The sequence below is a fragment of the Peromyscus maniculatus genome, chromosome 1 (assembly GCF_049852395.1).
Source record: "Peromyscus maniculatus bairdii isolate BWxNUB_F1_BW_parent chromosome 1, HU_Pman_BW_mat_3.1, whole genome shotgun sequence".
Taxonomy (NCBI): domain Eukaryota; kingdom Metazoa; phylum Chordata; class Mammalia; order Rodentia; family Cricetidae; genus Peromyscus; species Peromyscus maniculatus.
Genome location: NC_134852.1, coordinates 171,777,404 through 171,792,186, shown reverse-complemented (window position 1 = coordinate 171,792,186; position 14,783 = coordinate 171,777,404). Strand labels below are relative to the sequence as shown.

General features: G+C 39.5%; 1 pseudogene across 1 annotated transcript; it reads left to right on the top strand.

Annotated features, from left to right (window-relative positions):
• The first annotated feature begins 2,627 nt into the window (after positions 1-2,627).
• On the top strand, positions 2,628-8,785 carry LOC143270587 (dnaJ homolog subfamily C member 14 pseudogene; annotated as a pseudogene). The gene has a single exon (XR_013047794.1). The product of XR_013047794.1 is annotated as a dnaJ homolog subfamily C member 14 pseudogene (transcript).
• Positions 8,786-14,783: the final 5,998 nt, after the last annotated feature.

Genomic DNA, 14,783 nt, shown 5'->3' with positions numbered 1-14,783 from the left:
ACTAGGATCTATAATAGCTAACTCTTCATGTAAAAATATGTTTATAATAGTTATGTATTTATAATTCTAATATATGGTTGTCAGAAACTTGAGAATAGTTTTACTACTTCTATGGTCTTTTTTTATTAGTGCTTTTAAGCTATTATCACATGCATACACTCCAAAATAAATTTGGGTTATTATATTCCTGTGGTCCATGAGTCATCATTGTGTTAACCTACATCAAGAACAGGCACTCTTGATATTAGGTTGATTTTTGTTTTTGTTGCTGTTTTGTTGTGATTGTTTATTGTTTATTTGTTTGTAATTCCAAATGTTCATATGTTGAGCAGTTGGTTTCAGGAATGGTCATGCTGTGAAATGGTGTGAGTCTTTAAAATCTGAGTCAAAGAAAGAGGCCCTGTGTTAATGGTGGCAAATCATCAGAAAGGATTGAAATAACTCTCAGGTGATATTTGGCTAATTCTCAGTAAAGGATTGTTATGAAGGGCAGGCCTGATTCTGCCCAACTCTGACTTCTATTTGATGATTGCAATCTTCCTCAATATCAGGGATTCTTCCCTAGAGTATATGTCAATAACATTTGGATGTTTAAATCAGGAAACTGAGTAGATATATGTCTTTTACAACAATTAAGGTTGTCAAGTATACATTATTCCTTTATAGTAATAAAAAATGGACTAGCACATCTTTATTGTAATATTGGAATTTTATGTAGTAGATGTGGTAGACACTAATACCCTAATGTATCACCTGTAAATCAATAACTTTCCAGATACTTATAAAGGAGGATAACATGCTAAAGTCAAGAAGAACGTATTTTGATGGCTTACTGATACAAAAGACTAAAGCTTATTTAAACTAAGATAGGCTTTTTCTTATCTTACACATAGAATTATGACCCACTACTGTGGACTTCTGAGGCCTATGCTTTGTATGAGTCTGAATTTTCCCTTGTATTCCATTTAGGAACTAGCTTCTCTATAAATCTTTCTAGAATTGTGTCAGAAATGGAAAAGATGAGACCTGACCTTTTCCAGCTACCTGCTGTGATAGATTGTACCCTAAATAAATATATTTCATACATACATACATGCATGTACATATACATACTTATATTCATATTATATATGTGTATAGCTTAAAGTAAACCTAAAATGTAAACATTATTTGTCCATCAATGTAATACATAACTGGGAAGTTATGGAAGTTATGTCATAATTGTAATACTGGGTTTTCTAGCCATTGAGTATATATTGTAGAAAAGTACCTTCACCTCTTATTCTAAAAGAGTAGGTACAGGTAGACAGCCTGTGAACCTTCCTCACTCTCTGTATTACCCAAGCCCCAATTCTCAGGGTTACCCCTAGTGTTGCAATAGAACACTAGCTGCAGCTTCCCTTCCTTACTGTGCACACCTCATGTGGACCCTGCAGACCATCCCCCACTGCCCTTCACTTCCCATCTCATTGCTGTGTCCCAATTACAAACCTAGGTGGACACCCTTGCTTAACCACAGGTAACACCTGTCAGATAATTAGCCAGGCTATCCATGGACCTCCCCCACTCTCTCAATTACCCTAGACCCAATTCTCATGGTTGCCCCTAGTGATGCAACAGAATATAAGGGGCAGCTTTTCCTACCCCCTGTCCATGCCTCCTTTGGATCTTTTAGACCATCTCTCCCTGTCCTCCTCTTCCTCCACCATACAACACCAGAAAGCATTCCCTCGTGAACACATTAGCCAAGCAGGCCAGGAGAACAGGCAATATTCAGTCAACATACTTTCTGAAAATCCAGAGAGAAAACTGTAGGATGTCTTTCTGTATGCTATGAATGTGTGTTGCTCTGATTGGTTGATAAGTAAAGCTACATTGGCCTATGGCAGGGCAAGATGGAGCCAGGTAGGAAAATCCAAGAGAGATAAGAGAGAAGGAAGTAGAATGGGGCAGATGCTGCTAGGTGATGCCAGGAGAAGCAACATGTAAAGTACTGGTAAGCCACAAGCCATGTGGGCCAAGTGTAGATTTATAGAAATGGGTTAATTTAAGACATAAAAGCTAACTAGTAAGAAGCTTGCCATGGCCATAGTTTGAAAATAGTGCAGGCCTGTGTGTGTTTACTTGGGACCAAGTGGCTATGGGGGGCAGGTAGGAGAGATTCATCCCAACCAATGGGCCCAGGCAGGACACAGGAAATCTCACAACTGCAGGAAACAGAAGCAAAGGAACAAAGCTCCCACCCAAACAAGACAAACACAGAAATTAGCACCTAGACCTATAGTCATCCCAAACCGAGATCCCCAAGAACCAGCTTAAGAATACAACCAATAACAGCCAGGTCAATATGTAACCACAGCCCAGATATCTTACCACAGCAGGTCCTGAATATTCTAACAAAATTGAAGCATAAGAAAAAGGCCTTAATACCAAATAAATGAAGATGACAGAGGTCCTTAAAGAGGAAATGAATAAATCCCTTAAAGAAATCCAGGAAAGGCTGCTCTCATAGCTCCCCCTGGCCCCCTGCGCGGCTGCTCGAGGGGGAGGAGTTACCGCCGCGGAGGAGTTACCGCCCTTGTTCGGCAGTAAAACTTAATCAGGATGGCTGTGACCTAAAGTCCTCAGGAAGCCCCGGGGTCATGGCCCAGAAGCACACCGGAGAAGGACGGTTGTGTGGATCCCAGCACAGCTGTAGTGCCTCCCTCAGGACCTCAGGACCTTCTGTGGACCCTGAAAAACTTTCAATCTCAGGACTCAGGGACTCAGGGACTCATCGGAGACGGCTCCTAATGGTACGCGCTGCCTCACCGAGCACTCTGGTCCTAAGTACACCCCGAACCCAGCCCACTGGTCGGATCCAAGCCATGGTCCTCCAAGGGGTCCGGGACCACCTAGGGAAGGAGGTGACCCTGACGAGAGTGACGCGACTTGGGAAGAGTCCGGAGTGGACCAGGAACTCTCAAGAGATAATGAGACTGGGTACCAGGAGGATGGGAGCCCTTCTTTTCTTTCCATTCCATCTGCATGTAACTGCCGGGGAAGCCCTGGAGTCCCTGAAGGGGCTCACTCTGAGGAAGGAGATGGCCCTTCTAGCAACTTCTGCCACCATTGCACCTCTCCAGCCTTGGGGGAAGATGAAGAATTAGAAGAAGAATATGATGATGAGGAACCTCTTAAGTTTCCCAGTGATTTCTCACGTGTGTCCAGTGGGAAGAAACCCCCATCCCTGAGGCAGAGACACCGTTTTTTGACCAAGGAGGAGGATACTCGGGATAGTGGACGCAGAGATCCCAGGTCCCCTGGTCGTCATCGGCTGGGCCGAAAACGAAATCAGGCGGATAAGCGCAGAGGCCTGGGACTGTGGGGAGTAGAGGAACTATGTCAGCTTGGACAGGCGGGCTTCTGGTGGCTGATTGAACTTCTGGTATTGGTGGGAGAGTATGTAGAAACTTGTGGCCATCTCATTTATGCATGCAGGCAGCTGAAAGGCAGTGATCTGGACCTTTTTCGAGTTTGGGTGGGAGTCTGGGCAGGGAGATTGGGGGGCTGGGCCCAGGTGATGGCCCAGTTTCTAAGCCAGAGCTTTTACTGTGCAGCGGGGCTATTCACCCGTTTTCTTAGGCTAGTGGGTGCTTTCCTACTTCTGGCTCTTGTCCTCTTTTTGGGTTGTCTACAGTTGGGCTGGCGTTTTTTGGTGGGCCTGGGTGACCGTTTAGGCTGGAGGGATAAGACCACTTGGATGTTCTCTTGGCTGGATTCTCCAGTCTTGCATCGTGGCTTGACTCTGTTTCGAGATAGCAGGACATGGCAGCAGCTGGTAAGATTAGTTCAGTGGAACTGGCTGGAGTTGCCTTGGGTCAAGCGGAGGACTAATAAGCAAGTTAATGCAACTGCAGCTAGTGGGCGCTACTGCCAGCCAGAAGAGGAAGTGGCCCGCCTTTTGACCATGGCTGGGGTTCCTGAGGATGAACTCAACCCTTTTCATGTGCTGGGGGTTGAAGCTACAGCATCAGATATTGAACTGAAGAAGACTTATAGGCAGCTAGCAGTGATGGTTCATCCTGATAAAAATCATCATCCCAGGGCTGAGGAGGCCTTCAAAGTTTTGCGGGCAGCTTGGGACATTGTCAGCAACCCAGAGAGGCAGAAGGAGTATGAGATGAAACGAATGGCAGAGAATGAGCTGAGCCGGTCAGTGAATGAGTTTCTGTCGAAGCTACAAGATGACCTCAAGGAGGCAATGAATACTATGATGTGTAGCCGATGCCAAGGAAAGCATAGGAGGTTTGAAATGGACCGGGAACCTAAGAGTGCCAGATACTGTGCTGAGTGTATCAGGCTGCATCCTGTTGAGGAGGGAGACTTTTGGGCAGGGTCGAGCATGTTAGGTCTCAAGATCACCTACTTTGCACTGATGGATGGAAAGGTCTATGACATCACAGAGTGGGCTGGATGCCAGCGTGTGGGAATCTCTCCAGACACCCACAGAGTTCCTTACCACATCTCATTTGGTTCTCGGGTTCTGGCACCAGTGGTCGGCAGAGGGCCACTCCAGAGGCCCCTCCTGCTGACCTGCAGGATTTCTTGAGCCGGATCTTTCAAGCACCCCCAGGGCAGATGTCCAATGGGAACTTCTTTGCAGCGCCTCACCCTGGCCCTGGAGCCACTCCAACCTCCAAGCCCAGCAGTACAGTACCCAAGGGAGAAGCCAGACCTAAACGGCGGAAGAAAGTGAGGCGGCCCTTCCAACGTTGACACCCTTCTCTTCCTTCCTCAAATCAATGTCAGGGAGTCAAAGGGGCTGTGTACAGCACAGGATGGAATTTGATTTGTTTATTTTTAAATACTTTAAAAAGGGAAAAATTTAAATTGTTTCACTCAGTACTTAGAGGAAGTCCATGACCTATTCCCCCCCTTCCCCAACACCTAGGAACTGAATCTTGTCTTCTGACAATACCAAAGAAATAGGAGGTGGCTAGAGCAAAGAGCTTAGGGTCTGGACCTAGTCCAGTCAGTCTGTTCCTAAGGTGTGGGAACTGGGGATTTCTCTGGGGTCTGTATGCCTTTATCTTATCATTTGCTCTCAGAGCAAGTGAAACACACCCCATTTTAAATGAGTGTATCTTATTTCTTAACCCCCTTTACCCTGATGTACTAGCTAAAAGAATAAGCATGTAGCCCTATTTTGAAGATACAGAATTCAGAGTGGAAACTGAATTTTTCCTCTGACTTTTCAGTTTATGGGAAACCACCTAACTTCAGGCTTGTTGTTGCAAGGATGGCCAAAATTAATTAATTTTTAAAAAGCAGACTTATGCCCTGTGCCCTTGGGAGAGGGGGAAGTACAGAGGGGTTCCCAGAGGCCCCCTTGTGAGCCAAGGGTTTGTATTTTTTTAAGTTTGTTCATATTTGTATGTACATATCTATTTAAAGCCAGGGGATTATCTTTCTATAAATATATAACTGGCAACTTAAAACAAAAGAAAGAAACCCAGGAAAATACAAACAAACAATTGGAGGAAATTAATAAATCCCTCAAAAAAGCCAGGAAAACAATAAAAAGATACAGATTAAGACAATGGATATGAAAATAGGACCCATCCTTTTGCAATATATAATAAACACACCTCAACATCAGGATAGACATTACCTCAGTGTAAAAGGCTAGAAAAATATAATCCAAGCAAATGGGCCTATGAATCAAGATGATATATCCACTTTTATATCTAACAAAATAGACTTCTGACCAGAATTAATCAAAAGAGATGAGGAAGGGTACTTCATACTCATTAAAATAAAAAAAATCAACCAAGATGGCACTTCAATTTTTAATATCTATGCCCCCAAACATAAAGGCACCCACCTGTGTAAAAGAAACACTAAGCTTAAGTCACTCATTGACCTTCACACACTGCTAGTTAGAATTTTCAATATCCCACTCTCACCAAGAGACAGGTCATCCAGACAAAATCTAAACAGAAAAATGCTGGAAATAACTGACTTTATAAACCCAATGAACTTGACAGATATTTACAGAATCTTTCACACAAACATAAAATAGTATACCTTCTTCTCAGCACCTCATGGAACTGTTTCCAAAATTAACCACATACTGATATGGAATAATCTTTTTGTACACTGTGAAGATTTGTTGTTCTCATTGGTTTAATAATAAACTAACTGGTCAACAGCTAGGCAGAAAGAGGTTAGATGGGAGAGACAAACTGAGAAAATGCTGGGAATTAGAAGGACAGAGTCACAAAGGAGGATGCGTAGAAGATGAGATAACAAGCCATGAGCCATGTGGCAGCAGATAAGTTAACAAATATGGGTTAATTTATGTTGTAAGAGCTAGTTAGTAACAAGCCTAAGCTATCAACTGAGAATTTATGATTAATAATAAGTCTTAGTGTCTGTTATTTGGGAGCTGGCTGGCAGGACAGAACTCCTGCAACTGATAAACACTTTCAACAAAGTGATGGGATAAAAGATTAACTCAACAAACAAAGCAAAACAGAAATAAACACCAGTAGCATTATATAGAAATAACCATTGGACCAAGGAAGAAATTAGGAAAACCAAAGCCTTCACAATAGCCTCAAATAATATGAAATAACATAGAGTAACTCTAACAAAGCAAGTGAAAGACTTGTATGACAAAAATTTCAAGTTTTTGAAGAAAGAAATTGAATACATCAGAAGATAGAAAGGTCTCCAAGCTCATGGATCAGTAGCAATAGATAGTAAGTTATATTAATAAAGATAGCATGGTATTATTATAAAAACAGACATTTTGATCACTAGTGTTGAGTTAAAGACACAGGCATAAATTCACACACCAAATACACACTGAAAAAAAGACAGCAGTTTCAACATATGCTGTTCAAAGTGGTTGTCTGCATGTAGAAGAATGCAAATAGATCCATATCTATCACCCTGTACAAAACTCAAGTCCAAATGGAGAAAAGACCTCAACATAAATCCAGATATACGGAATCAACCTTATAGAAGAGAAAGTATGGAATATCCTCGAACTCATTTGCACAGGAGACAACTTCCTGAATATAACACCAATATTACAGACACTAAGATTTAAAATTAATAAATGGAATGTCATGAAACTAAAAAGCTCTGTAAGGCAAATTATACCATGAATAGGACAAAACAGCAGCCTACACAACAGGAAAAAGATATTCACCAAACCACATCCAACAGAGGGCTGATTTCCAAAATATATAAAGAACTCAAGAATCTAGACACCAAAAAAAAAATCCAATTAAAAAATGAGGTACAGATCTAAACAGAATTCTCAACAGAAAATCTTAAATAACCAAGGACATTTAAAGAAATGTTTAACATCCTTAGCCCCTAGGGAAGTGCAAATCAAAATGACTCTGAAATTCCATCTTACACCTATCAGAATGGCAGAGATCAAAAACACAAGAGACAGATCATGCTGAAGAGGATGTGGGGCAAGGATAACACTCCTCCATTGCTGGTGGGTGTGTAAACTTGTAAAGCCATTTTGGAAATCAATATGGCAGTATCTCAGAAAATTGTGAAATCAAGTATTAGGGAAATAGTATTTATGAAGGCAAAGTAAAATCAAAATTTAATATTGTTTTTGAAGGGGAATTATTTGTAATTCTTAAATTGTCTTCCACATGAATTTGTTTAACCTATACTATAAAGCCTTAGGTGTGGTCATTTTAACTACCCATATAAACCTGGCACATATGGTTGCCATTTATCAATTAACAAATTTGTCTAAATTAAAATGAATAGATAATCTCTGTTGTAAGTTTTTATTTCACATTTGTTGAAACATTAGTTGTAAATCTCAATTTTATATAACATATATTTCTTTTATGGTTTTATTTTACTCAAAAGAAATAGTTACTAAAAGCAACCATTTGAAAATGAACATCCCAGAACTCAAATACTCTCTATACTCAACCAATTCTCAGTTCATTAACCCAAAATCCCCATTTACAGACCCCTGGGAATCACATAAGATGTGACTAATTCTAATGCACTACCAATATTAATGAACTATCATGTATTTATGGTGACACTGACTGCACGATTCTGGCCAATTTTCTAGAGTTTAAATTCATTCCACCAATACTTCTAAATAGGGGAGTAAGTATTATTACAAAGATAAAGGAGAAGAGTGAGCAGATCTTTCCAAGAACATGGTACTAAGTAGCTAGTGCATGAAAGCCAACACAGGCAGGCAGAGGAATCCATTCAAAGAGGTCTTACTCTTTGATTTCTCTTCTAGTAGTCTCTTATTAGTGAAATGTTTGAGCACACTGTGTGATGAGTTCACATTTTTTAATTGAAGCCAAGTACTAGTTCTGACATAAGATTTAGCCCCTTACCAGCTGCTACATTAAGCCTTTTAATATCCTGTTTTATGTCACCTGCCCTTTTGGCATGAAATAAAATACATACTTCACAACATGAGCTAGTTTCAATCATATCATAAAAAGTTAAACTGACATATGAAACAGGTTATCTAGGTACATTTGTCAAATTATAATTTCCTGTTCCTATAGCTTTTTGTAAAACACGGGTGATTTAAACAGTAGCTTGTCTTGATAAATTATTAAACCATAATTAAGAATTTTATCAAAATTTTTAAGGAGTTGAGTAACTGGTATGCTATTAACCATATTCTTAGATAGAGTTATATTGTAGGCACACACAGAGATAGGCATCTTTTAGTTCATTACACAGTGTAAGTGGTGAAAGCAGTTATTGAAATAGAAGAAATACAATGGGGACATTTTCCTGACACAGTCCAAAGATGTAGAAGGGAGATTAAAAAATGTGTGACAAAATATTACAAAGAAGAGATTTAAAGATTAATTTTCTGTGATATTTTAAACTTTTATTTATTATACCAATTCTGTTTAGTTACAAATCTTAAATATTTCCTAAACCATTTAAAAATTATAATAATACTATTCTATGCCATATGCCTCTTTTTCCTGCTGAAAATTAGATTGAAATGCTGCTTTGTTTAAATCAGATTAAAATAAAACTAATACTAAAGATATTAAATAAAATAGCAAACTAGGAATAAAGTTGCCCTATTTATTGAGATCAGCTTCCATAACATGACTTACAAAATAAAAAGTATTATTATTCCCTTGTGTATACACACACATTTCAATATGAGTATGAATGATGCTTCATATTTTTTTCAGCAGCATGGATAAGAAAATTAAGGCTTTGCCAGTTATCGGTAATCTTCTGAGTTCTTCAAACAGAGATGTTAAGCTACATACATGATATTCCTTCTGCAATGTTTTTACTGAAGTAGATCCAGTAATGATTTAAAAAGTCAAAGCCAGAATTGCTCCTTTATAAACTTAGTCAGATCTGTGTTTTCACAAACTGTTGGTATGCTGACAATTTCCAACTGTTTACCTGTAGACTCAGATTTTGTTTCAGAAGGTTTACAGCTGATTCCCCAAACTCTTTTATTGTGATCCTAACAGACACTTGACAATGTGTCCAGACCAACACGGCTGATATCTGGCCATGAAGGTCCTAATTTGTTCTACCTACCAGTCCTAATTTGTACCACTTCCACAGACATGCTTCTGTCACTTGACACAAGATATTCAAGTCATAAACCTAAGCTATATATTCTTGATTCTTATCTCTTTTGATTACTCTATATTTAGTAGAAAACCACATCACTTCTACCATCAGACTTGAATAATTCTTCTGAGCCTTTTCTAGCACTTCCTCCATTATACACCTCTGTTATGTCCTACTAAGATCATCACAAAGTTGCTTTTCTTCCTAAAATTGTCCTATTCTTACAGTCACAACCATCCTTTCAAAATTAAATTAGATCACTTCAGGACTCAGCTCAAGCTCAACAGTATCTGGGTGAAGAGAAAGGCTTCATAGGCCTCAGAAGGTTCATCAGCCTCATAGACAGCTCCGACCACTCTCATGGTCTTATTATCTGTTAAATATTATGAATTTGTTGTTCCTTCTTTCTTAAGTCATTTTCTTTCAAATAGTTACACAATTCTCTCTTCATACTTTATACCCTTGTCTAAATGCCAGGTACTCAGACAAAGTTTTATAACCACCCACCTAAAAGACATGAAGTTAGCTACTCTTCACTATTGTGGGACATTTGATCACACTATGTGAAAATGTGATGCTGTTTTATTCTGAATAGTTTAATAAAGAGCTGAGTGGCAAATAACTAGGCAGAAGAGTATAGGATGAACTTCCAGAGATAGATAGGAACTCTAGCAGGAAAATGAGGTACAGGGATTTTGCCAGGGAGACATAGAACAAGTTGGATACATGGTATTGAGCAGAGGTAACATGTGACAGAATGTAGATTAAAATAAATGGGTTAATTTATGTTTTAAGAGCTAGTTGGGAAAAAGCCTAAGCTAAGGTCAAGCTTTCATAATTAATAAAAAGTCTCCATGTCATTATTTGGGAGCTAGAAGCCCAAAGAAAGCCTGACTATATTTCGTGCCCAATACATGGCTCAACCACATGAACAGAGTCCACATCAGTCTGCTGCCACTCACAGTGACTCCAGAAAGCAGGCTGATCGAATTCCTAGAGATGGGTCAGGTAAATGCACCTCCCTGTAGGCATGAAGTTAGGCTGCCATGGAAAGGCAAGCAACAGCTGCAGCCCAGAGCCAGTGAGGTAGCCTGCTGGGCCAACCCAAAGGAGGCAAAGCCAGCTGCTAGCACCATGAGCTAAGTGGAACCCCACAGAAGGTTTTGCCTGGCAGTTTAAGGTTTGATTCACATGGTCATAGAAGGCTTCAAGCCTGCAAAAAAGCCAGGTCCAGACCAAGAAAACATGTGAACATAGTCATAATAAATAAATTAATAAATAGTAGAAAAATAATAAAGTCTTTAAAAAGAGAGTAAAATAACATAAAAAGAATAGTCCACATAAGGATGGGAAATACTTTAACAAAAGATGTTTGGATCCTATATAGTGATAGATTAAATTTTTAAAATGCTAATGGACAAAAACTACAGCTGCTAAGAGACATTGAATTCTAAAAATGGCTGCTGGATTGAACAGCCTATATATTTTAAAGATGTCTTAACTTTAGAGTTGAAGTAAGGAAATGTATTGCATTGGGGGATAAGTTATGCTGTTGATACCCAGGAAACAAAACGCTATGATTCCATTATAAAGATAAGATTTGACTAGGGGAGCCCTCCTGAGGATCTTGGCTGCAGACATGAAGGAAGAAACCAGGAGAGACTACAGGGCAGGTGATGAGCATGCTGCTTCCTCTGTGTGGGAACAGCTCTGAGACTGGGTGAGGCATGATCAACTGTTTTGGCCCAGAATCCTCATGACTTACTATTACATGCCATTTCTTTCATATGGCATGGATAGAGATTTATATTAGTTTGGTTCTGCAGTACTAAAAGACTTATAAAGCTTACAGATGTCTTTTACCTGCTCTAAAATAGAGCAGATAATCATTCCATAATTATATTAACATAGATTTATATGTTACCTTTAAAAGTCTGTGTGTATGTGTGTGTGTTTTCAGAACAAAAGGACTAGACACCAATGAAAACAAGTAGCCAAGGTGATCCAGCCCCTTAGAAAGCCTCTGGTTCAATTTCCTAAAATATCTGCATCCACAGGATTTCATAGTGGCTAGCTAAGATGGTTCAGCCTCATAGACTGAACAACAAATGATACCACTAGCTTTCCAAGGACTTGAACATTATCCCAATTATCTTGAGGTCTCCTGAAGATGCTGTCACCACTAGACAAAAGAAAGGTGATTTTAAGAACACAATGCCCATATTCTCAAGAGGTGGGTTAGGTGATTTTTTGGTCATTTGATGGGTTATGGATGTTTGTCATTGTTTAGGGGGTTTAGTTGCAGGTTGTTATTGGTCATGGCCATGGAGGAAACTAACTCGAGGAGGTTAGATTCAGGGATCTCTTTCTGAAAACAAAAAAAGTTGGGGATATAGGAATGATAGGATAAAAGGGTAGATTATTGAATCTACTTTTAGACTAAAAAACACCTACTGGACTCAAATATTTTACCTTGGTATGGATTTTTGTATATTTATATGAATTCAATATTTTTGTTACAACATACTGTAGGATATTGTACCTATGCAATTCATTTAAAATTGTAATGTAGAATTCTAGTCCTTGAAAGCTGCTATTGCAAACTATTTAGGATAATTGAGATAGCAATCAAACTTTTAGTAAGGGTTTAGATGTAGAAAAAAATAAGCTCTATTTAGCCTCATGATAGGTGATCTTCAAACTCTTCAGAGACCAAGGGAATATGGCATTTAAGATGTTTTAATGACATAGGGCTTTTCATGGACAAGGAGACATGTCTGCTCCTGGCAGTAGTAATCTGCTTCAAAAAAGGGATTACAAGCATCAAAGAACCTTCAGATGAAGTTTGCTTTCAATGTGACAAAACTTGCCACTGGGCAAGAAACTGCCCTTACCTCAACTGCTGAGTATGTTATCTAAAATGGAGAAGCATGACACAAAGGAAGCCAACTGCCGAACTTTGCCAAAACAAAGTAGGACAGTCCTTCAAAATTTCTGCTTCACAAAAAAGGTCTGTCAGATATTCTGGGCCTGTAGGTTGAAGATGAATGCTCCTTCATTGCAGAGGAACCTTGAGTAACTGTCCAGGTAGCCAGCTGTCTTTGTCATTTTTATAGTTTTAGAAATTGCTTGCTCTGTATTTCCTGCTTACTCAGGTAATATTTTATCCTTCTCAGTTCTCTGATGGGGTTGAAGACTAGATAGTTATAAGCTATAACAAACTACTTTGTTCCAAAGTTCAGAAAAGAAACTTACAAAAGAGATGTAAAGTTTATGAGGTTGAGATACATAAAAGCTTAAGCTGTTTATCTAAAAAAAAAGTTTTTCTTTATTAAGAAAATTTTTATTCACTTTACCTACCAACCATAGATCCCCTCTCTTCCCTCCTCCCACCCCTCCAGCCTTCCTCGCCAACCCACTCCACATTCCCTCCTCCAACAAAGGATAACTCCGTGGGGAGTCAGCAAATCCTAGTACATTTAGTAGAGGCAGATCCAAGCCCCTCCCTCTGCATCAAGGCTGTGCAAGGTGTCCCACCATAGGTAATAGGCTCCCAAAAGTCAGCTCATGCATCAGGTATAGATCCTGATCCCACTGCCAGATGCCCCTCAAACAGACCAAACTACACAATTTTCTTGCCTATGCAGAGGGCCTAGTCCAGTCCCATGGAGGCTCCACAGCTGTTATCCTGAAGTTCATGAGTTCCCACCAGCTTGGTTCAGTTGTTTCTCCATCATGATCTTGATGCCCCCTTGCTCATAGAATCCCTCTTCCCTTTCTTTGACTGGATTTCTGGAGCTTTGCCTGGTGCTTAGATGTGGTTTCTCAGAATATTGGGAATCAAGCTACCTCAAAACCCAATGACACCACTCTTGGGCATATACCCAAGGAGTGCTCAATCATACTACAATAACACTTGCTCAACTATGTTCATAGCAGCATTATTTATAACAGCCGGAACCTGGAGCAACCTATATGCTTCTCAACTGAAGAATGGATAAAGAAAACGTGGTACATATACACAATGGAGTACTACTCAGTAGTAAAATAAAATAAAAATCATAAAATTTGCAGATAAATTGATGGAACTAGAAAATATCCTGAGTGAGGTAACCCAAACTCAAAAGGACAAACATGATATGTACTCACTCATAAGTAGATATCGGATGTAAAGCAAAAGATAACCAGACTACAACCCACGGCTCCAGAGAAGCTAGCTAACAAGAAGAATCCTAAGAGGGATGCATGAATTGCTCTCAGAAGGGGAGATAGATGTGATCTGAGTAAACTGTAGGTGAGGTGGGAGCAATAAGGGTAAGGGATGGAGGATGAGAACATAAGAGAATGGGATGGTCAAGCTAGAACAGAAACAGGCTATGAAAGAGATATATTGATAGAGGGAGACATCGGTGGTTGGGAGAAACCTGGTGCTAGGGGAGGTCCCAGGAATTCACAAGGATGGCCCCAACTTAGATTACTAGCAATAGTGGAGAGGGTGCCTGAGCTGGCCTATCCCAGTAATCAGATTGATGAATACCCTGTCATCATATAGCCTTCATCTAGTAATTAATGGAAACAGATGCAGAAATCCACAGCCAAGAAAATGTTTTAAGGTCTAAAAAGATATTTCTGGTTGGTAAAACAAATTAAGATAGGAAGTGATTTAGGAATAAAACTTTGGTCTCATCAAGATAGGATACCTAATATAATACTTTCTCCAAAGTTGCCAAATACAAATGGACTGGACATTGTGAAAGTACTTCTTACCTGATAATTGTTCTAATTGTATATCTTTTTACTGTGTTACACTTAAAACCTTTCCTTTTTATTTAGACAACAACTGATAATTGTTTTTATTGTATTTAGTTCTACTGTGTTAGATTTTTTTTTTTTTTTTGGTTTTTCGAGACAGGGTTTCTCTGTGTAGCTTTGCACCTCTCCTGGAGCTCACTTGGTAGCCCAGGCTCACCTCGAACTCACAGAGATCTGCCTGCCTCTGCCTCCCGAGTGCTGGGATTAAAGGTGTGTGCCACCAACGCCCAGCCTACTGTATTAGATTTTAAACATTTCCTTTTTATTTAGAAAAAAAGGGAGAAATGTTGTGGGATATTTGATCACACTGTGTGAAAAATGTGTTACCATTCTACTCTAATTGGTTTAATAAA